This window comes from Pavona decussata, unplaced genomic scaffold (genome assembly GCF_977016875.1).
Source record: "Pavona decussata unplaced genomic scaffold, jaPavDecu1.1 SCAFFOLD_156, whole genome shotgun sequence".
NCBI lineage: Eukaryota > Metazoa > Cnidaria > Anthozoa > Scleractinia > Agariciidae > Pavona > Pavona decussata.
This window is the reverse complement of record NW_028145568.1, coordinates 7,374,556-7,382,662: the sequence shown is the minus strand read 5'-3', so window position 1 is coordinate 7,382,662 and position 8,107 is coordinate 7,374,556. Positions and strand designations below refer to the sequence as shown.

General features: G+C 40.1%; 1 pseudogene; it reads right to left on the bottom strand.

The window, feature by feature from the left end:
* Positions 1–2,200: 2,200 nt before the first annotated feature.
* On the bottom strand, positions 2,201–2,820 carry LOC146465688 (uncharacterized; annotated as a pseudogene).
* Between the last annotated feature and the right edge of the window lie 5,287 nt (positions 2,821–8,107).

The window sequence follows — 8,107 nt, the reverse complement described above, 5'->3', positions numbered from 1 at the left end:
CCTCCATACACACCTCGCCCAATAAGGTGATCCCTTGAAAAAAACTTTCTTACTAGGATAGCAGAAAATTTTTTCCGTGATTTTGTGATCATAATGTTGAGTATGTTGTCCCTTGTAATATTTTACAGGATTAGCTTTTTTTTCTTTCCATTGTCACCATGGGGAGAGAAATGGGAAAGGGAAATAAAGTTATATTTCATCAATAATAAATTAAAATGGTTTGTCACTGTTTTGTACAGGCAGTGGCAATAAAGATGTCATTGTATTTTACGATGGTGAATCAAAGTGTTTGTGGAGCTCACCCGCCTTAAAAGAATCAGGATCCCAGAGAAGGATGTCGGCTACCCACCGCGAGACAATCCAGAACACTGTCAAATTCCCCGAGTAACTGCGTAGACTCGTCACCTCCTCTGAGCTTAGGGTTCCATCGAGGAGCACCTACTCAATACAACGAAGCTTGGCATCCTGACATGCCGAGATCCGGTCAAATAGCTGTTCCGACCTCTGCCTTTTAACCATGGGCTGCAACAAGGCAAAAGGGAAAAAAGGAATGCTTAAACAGAAACCAGGCACCCCTAGATGGAAACCCAAGCCCGGAGAAAATGACCCATCAGCCAGAGAAATCGTGGCTACACAACGGAATGTCTTATAAGACAATACGCCTTCTGGGTTATCCCACCGATCAAGGGTGGAGGAAAACAAACAAAAAACGTGTCGTAACTCCCCTTAACTGTGTTAAAAAAAGAAAAATCCATTCAACATTTTGAAAGGTGCGTATATTTTTGACACCTAAAATCACTTGCGGTAAAATATTGCGGTTTAGTGGTCGTGTTTGTTCCACTGAAACAGAAACTTGCACATAAAAAAAAATGACGATAGAAATGCAGTCTGTTGAATCCACTCAGTTCAACACCAGCTCACGAAAAAAGTTCCTCATCGATGTCCACGGTATGGAAAAATAGTCTCCTCCAATTTGGTCAGAATGGAGCTCAAGATCTCCACAGGTGGAGTAGGACAAAAATTTAAACCCCTCCATAGTAAATTAGTTTCCGACTGGGTGAGTTCTAATGTAGATAAGTTAACTATTCGCCTTCTAAGGATTTCCTTTTTTATTAGACACTTCTTGCGTTTTGTTTGTATTGCTTTTGTTTGCTCTTAGTCATTTTCCGTTCCAAAGTTTCACTACCAATGGTGATTTGCCATGTGTTCGATGGTTTCTTTATTATTTGTATCTGCTTCTTTAATTTGGTCCTTGGGTTAAAAAATATCAACCTTAGGGGCATTGTCTCCTACCTTCCTGTTGCTAGAGATTCCTCCATTGTTGGCCATCACATTGTAAGTCTGAGGTTTGAGCCCTACACTCGGTTCCTCGGTTGCTGCATTGAGGGTTTCAGGTATTGTCGTACCGCTGGCCTGTACTTTTCTTTTGTTTTTTTTTTTTGCTGCCAATCACGTAGAGCTCTTCTCCATAGTACTGGCTTTCTCTTAGTATCATCGCTGTCCTTGGGGACTTAATTTTTGTCAAATGTGTCTCTTAACAATGTCCATATACGTTCCTGTCCCACGTTGTTGGATTTGTTCTTTGGGCTTGTTGTTGCGCAAGTTTCTTTTCTTTTTCTTCCTGTAACTGCTTCTTCCTTGGTTCTAGTATGGAGTATATTTCCTCTTCAAGTTGAGATTTATTAGAATTGATATATATTATTATGTATATATTTTCTGAATAAATGTTTGAAAGAAAATTCGCCCTAAGTGGGATTTGAATCCACGTCCCCCCGCAACTAGTCGGGTGTGATAACCACTACACCACCAGGACAACCACGCGGGCAACGCAGTAATGGAAGGTGTGATTTACGTGGTTCAGGGATGTGGGTCTCCCGGGGAATTTTTCTTTCGAGGGTGACAGGGTAGTGGAAGCCTATAACTCCATTTGCAACCCATCTAAGGATCAATTCAATGATGCACAACACAAGGCCAACTTAGTAGGTTACAAGGGAGGATAGATACACCACTAGGATGAACGATACAGGCTATTTTTAATTAATTATTACTGTATATGAGAGAACCACTGACTCTGTATATATAGTTTGTACGAAGGAGAATGGACTACGTCTGTCATTTGAATCCTTTATTGTCCAAACGCATTTCAGCTTTCGCCTTCCTGAGGGGTCTAAACTGCGTTCTGTATTACTCGTACTAGAATCTAAAGGTCTCTATTATGTAGAAAGTGTTCCGTAAGTTCACAACTGCTGATTCCCTTTTTGATATGATTTCTGTGGTTGTTCATGTGGAGATTGAACGCTGTTTCGCTCTTGCCTATGTACTGTAGATTTCAGATGTTACACTCAATAATGTAAATAATCTATGATGACTGGTAGTTTACAGAGTGGAATATTTTAAAGGTCTTATTTTCGTTGCTGCTAGTAAGTGGTGGTTTTGTTGATTCCTTTGCACCTGCTACACTTTGGTTTTCCGCATGCTTCGCAGCCTCTTGGTGCAAGAGTGTTATTAACTGTCTTGAATTTAGCACTGACGAGTCTATCACGGAGACTCATTCGAGGTCTGTAAGCCACTAAGGGTGGTTTGTTGAATATGTGGGCCAGTCTTTCTTTAGATTGTAGGAAGTTCCAGTTTCTTCTTACAATGTCCGCAAGAAAGGTGGTATGTGGGTTATATGTAGTGACCAGGGGGATACGATTGTTAGATTCCCTTTCTCTGGTCTGTAGGCATTCTTTTTGTGTCATTATGAGGACTTTTTGACGTAAAACCTTGGTAAGTTGGTAACTACGTGCTACAAAGAAATCACCGTATTCGGCTATCTGTTTCTTCATTGTTTCAGTAGAAGAGCATATTCTTCTCAAGCTCAATGCATGGCTGTAATAATAAAAATAATAATTTATTATTTATATAGCGCGCGAATCATAAACAGATGCTCTCGCGCGCTTTACAATAAAGATATCCTAAATAAATATAATTTAAAATTACAATGGCAAGGTCAATGGCTAAAATACAATTCTCAATAAAGGTCAAAGGCTTGACGAAATAAATGAGTTTTCAACCTGTCCTCAAAAGATTGAACACTTTGTGCGCAGTGAACTGCGTTCGGTAAATTGTTCCAGAGCGCTGGTGCTGCTACGGTAAAGCTACGATCACCCAGCGTACGCAGAGTCTTGATTCTGGGCGGTTGAAGGAGGACTTCGTCGGACGACCTAAGACTATATCTAGATACTGTCTTTAGGGTGATAAGTTCGCTAAGATACGCTGGAGCGAGTCCATGGATAGCCTTATACGTAATTAACAATATCTTGAAGTCAATACGATACTTCACTGGCAACCAGTGCAACATTTTCAGTGTTGGAGAAATGTGATCGAAACGACTTACATTACAGATTTTTGAACAAAGAAGTTTCCTATGTCGTCAGCAAGTGTCGCGTTATCTGGGTAACCTTGGAAATGTAACTCTTTTTCATGATTGAAAAGTGTTTTTGCGGACTTAAACAGCTTGCGAGGATCATGGCTGTTCTCCTGTATTAGGTTGGTATAATACTCTTTCCGAGCCATCTTCATCTCATAGGTTGCCCGATTTTTCTTTGCTTTGTAGATCCGAAAGTCGCAATCTAGTTTTGTTCTCCTCCACTTCCGTTCAGCATGACGGCGTTCTTGTTTTGCCGACTTTATCTTCTGACAACCAGGGAACAACTGGTCTTTTTGTCATTGATTTAGTAATAAGAGGTGCATGTCGGTCTAATGTGGAGGTTAGAGTCTCATTATAACAGGAGACAAGGTCGTTAAGCTCAGGTGAGAGAGTGTTATTACATAAGTCTGACTTTGACAAGTCATTCTGCAAAGCCCCCATGTTAATTGACTTCAGTTTCCTGTAGGAGATCTGCACCTTTTTAAAAGAAGGCTTCTCAACTTGAATATTACAATGGACAGGCATGTGGTCAGAGGATAAGTGGTCGGCCCACGGAGCAGAAATAAGTAGCTGGTCCGAGTTTTTTGTAATGATAAGATCCAAGGTGTGGCCGCTGATATGTGTAGAGACCTTTAACGTGTTGGTCAAGGCCAATACTGTCAAGGAGTCCGTGAAATCTGGATGCATCTATATCGTCAGTCACGTCGACATGAATGTTGAAGTCTCCGGAGATCAGGAGCTGGTCAGTGCAGAGGACGGCAGATTCCAGATATTGGCAAAACTCGGCTAGAAACACACTTGTAGTGGTTGGATGAGCTTCAGAATACGGTGGTCTGTAAATAATTATCAAATGGATACACTGAGTTCCAGATGTTATCTTCCACTCTGAATATTCAAAAGATTGGAATTCGCCAGCAGTGCATTGGCACACGCTTAAATTCTCTCTGAACATTATCCCAGTACCACCGCCGCGTCTGCCAGCGTGGGGTGATCTAGGAGATTGTAGCCTGTAGGAGTGCACATAACTCTTGCAGCAGATTCATTCACGTGGAACCACGTTTCTGTAATTGCAACAACATCTGGCTTGTCATCACAAATAAAGTCAGTAAATTCGGCGGCTTTGTTGTTTAATGACTGCGTGTTAATTGTACAGAAACGTAGATAATTCGCATCTTGGGACGATGGCCCACAGTACCGTTTTATGGATCTTAAGAGCAAATGTTACCATCGGTCAAACATTTGGTGGCAACAGCTCAAAAATCAATTCGGCCCATATTCTCAAGTTAGGTAGACCTCAATGTGAAACAAATCACTGCATAGTTTGTTTAGCTAAATATCGATTCATTTCTGAGAAAATCGATAAAAATCAAATTCTGTGAAAATGTAGCTTCTTGAGCTTGTATTTTGGGGCGATTTAGGAAGCTTCGCGTAACGAATTAAAACACTTTAGAGAAATAAAATCCATCAAATTTTGTACAATGATACCAAAATGTGTGTTACAGGCAATTTCAGCAATTCTCGACAATTTACTAACATAATGTGAATAAATTTGTCCGACCTACTTTTATCAAGATGAAAAATGGGCCAAAAATAACCTATTATTTCAGCATGTGGTACTGAATAGAATGCCTCAAAAAATTGGATTTTGAGAGCCGAAGAGTTGTTCTTTTAGATTTCCGAAGGACTTTATGGGGAAATGATTCATTGCGATGTAATCAAATTTTGAATTTGGATAAATTGCACTATTTCAACTGATCCCGTGAAGTCACCTGAACGCACGCAACTATTAATGTTTCGATGATTACGTTGAACCTTAAGCTAATTTGACATAATAAGTTACCTTCATGTTGTAAAAATCAAAGATTAACCCATTAAGCACCAGTCGTTTCCAGAGGTTTTCCAAAATTCAGCAAAATTGGCAAAGTGGTTATTTCCTAACCCATGTGCAGTAAAAATACATAACTTACAGGGCAAAAAAAACAACACCCCTTTGGTCTAAGATAGTTAAAATTACTAATTATGGAATAAAATACACTAGTTGCCAATTAAAAATTTTTCAAAAAACAAACTTGAAGGTAAAAATTTCCGAAATTTCGATGTAATTTGATCCGCGCGTCACATGGGCGAAATTGGATCCGTCTCGAGAGCATGTGTTTGTTTACGCAAGATTACACAGTTGTCACGTTTTCTCAATGAAAATAGAAAGAAAAACACACAGAAAGCTTTCCTAAATGAAAAATTTATTCAGAAAAGTCTTTGTTTACGCCTTAGAAAGAAACGCGTATAATTATAAATGCGAGACGAGCGACGCGCAAGCGATTTGAAGGAACAACAAGTCCAATTCGAAGCGAATTTATCGACCCGTGCGGGGCACGTTTCTCAATAATTTCGCAAAAACTGTTCAGAATACAAAGAATCGGTCTATTAGAATAGTATTTCAGTACAAATTCACAATCAAACCTGTATTTTTTTGGCTGTTGAATTCCCAGAAGTAGTCTAAAATTTCGCAGAAAGTCCGTGGCCTGAATAATGATTTGAGCTGTCCGCTCGCTCGTCGCCTGGATAAAACAACAATTCGTACTCGAAGCGCAATTTCTTCCCCGTTATTTCTCGGATTTTCGCTGTCGAAACTGTTGAGTATTCCTTAGCAGTTCTTCTTTCGATTTACCATTTCGAAAAGGTGTGTTTTCCTTCGGAAAACGCAAAAATCGGCGACTAAAAATTTTGCCGCGCGGCCCACGAGGCAACAAAAATTGAAATCGGACACCAATTCCTAAAGATAAAAAGCTCTTTTGTCTGGGCCCCCCTAAGACCTAAAAATATATGCGCAGTAAGTGGATTCTGATTGGTCAGTCCTTTCTGAAGACAATGAGAACAATAGGGGACAAAAAATTCCCTTCTAGGGGAGGTAGGCTCAAATCGTGGAGTGCGCGCAGATGAGGCCAAAATCACGGCCGGTTTTGGCCGGCACGGTGCGTTATGGGTTAAGGCTATAGTAGTGCTGTCTCACTGTTCGATACCAAATACACACCGCCAGATAACTTGTTAAGACAATACAAATGCAAAGCGTCATGTTTGTTTTGAAATGCGGACGTGCTGTTTAGATGGAAAAATTTTCCGATGTTGTTTTCGAGAAACGAGTAGCTTTAAAAAATGATTTTTGTAAGCCTTTCCGTTAAACCCAGTTTAAAGTGAACAGCAAACCAAAGGCGAACAACAAGCTATTTGTTTCAGCTCTCTTGGAGTTTATTTGAAAGGCAAATAATCCGTCTCAATTTTGACAAGCCGGAGCAATTTCCAACGTTGGATCATGAAATCAAACGGTCTGTTGAATTCGTTGATCATGAATTATAATTAAAGGATTTCACTTTTAAATAATATATACATCCACTTACATTTTCCTCGTGGACGGACCTGGGGTTTCTTAAGTTGGATTCGTCAACGAGGTACGCGAAGGAAACACGCTCAATTGTTGCGTGACAAATTCCTACTTCCGGGATTCGGGCCGGAAGTTCCTAGGCTAAGGGAAGCCACTTTTAACCCTCACCCCTTGTAGCCAGTCATTCAAAACTAGCTATATTTCAATTTAACTTAAATGTAGCATCTCAGTGTTCATAATCACTCAAACAGATCACGCCTGACCAGTAGTCTTGGAATATAATACTAATCACAGCCATCAATCACTTGAGTTGTTAGATCCCCAAAGCACAGAGCATCCGAGCCTTTACAGTCCCAAAACCTAGGTCATTGTTTTGCGCGCCGTCAGAAAGGCCAATACACACGTTATGCCATAAAGAAAACTGTCAAACTCATCTTACCTACTGATATTCGAAAACACGCTCTTGCGTTAAATGCTATTCAAAAAAGAGTGAATGAGAGGAGCCAATAGAGCAACTTCTGTGCCAGCAATGGAACAGAATCGCGTACCGGTCACGCAAGCTAAAACTTATGCAAATTTACCGCTCTACGTAAATTGTTTACTGGATTAACTTCAATCTGTGAAAACAGTCAGCCAAACCCACCATTCGTTGGTGAGCTAACTATGGCCAAGACACTTAAGAATTAATGAGGTGCCGTAACTTCTAGCTACTGCAGGTTTTATTTAGGGTTCTCGGAGGTTTATAGCAGGAAACAGAAAGAAAGAAAACGTGATTTAACACTTTATTTGCTTATACTTCACCTTGAAGTAAAAACGTTCAGGCAGTTTAATGCGTATGGTCACCAGAACGACATACTATTGCCCATAAACTAATTATAAATCACCAGTGCACGCTGGGATGGGGGACTTCCTGCTAGAAATCATAAACGTCACAGGGTGTGCCTCAATTCCCCTTTTGTGGGCGTGGCTCTTATTCCTTTTTTCGCCAATTTTGACAACTAGATATTTTTCCCATCACATATTTTTTTTTCCTAGCTTACACCCTAAAAAGTATCAGGATAATTTTCACATTAACCACTTCAGATTTGAATGCAATTAGCAGTGTTAATTACAAAATTGAACCCCATCACTTTAAATTGGGAGTCCCTTTCGGATTCAGACGATTTAAATGGCAACAGACGCAGCGATCAAAATCATGCTGGCGTCGGAAATGTTGTTGACAACGGTCAGGTACTTTCGAAAATTACTGAACGTTTTGTAGGCTACTGCTCTTTTCTAGACATTTTGATCAACCGTTCAAGTTTTACATGTGCTAC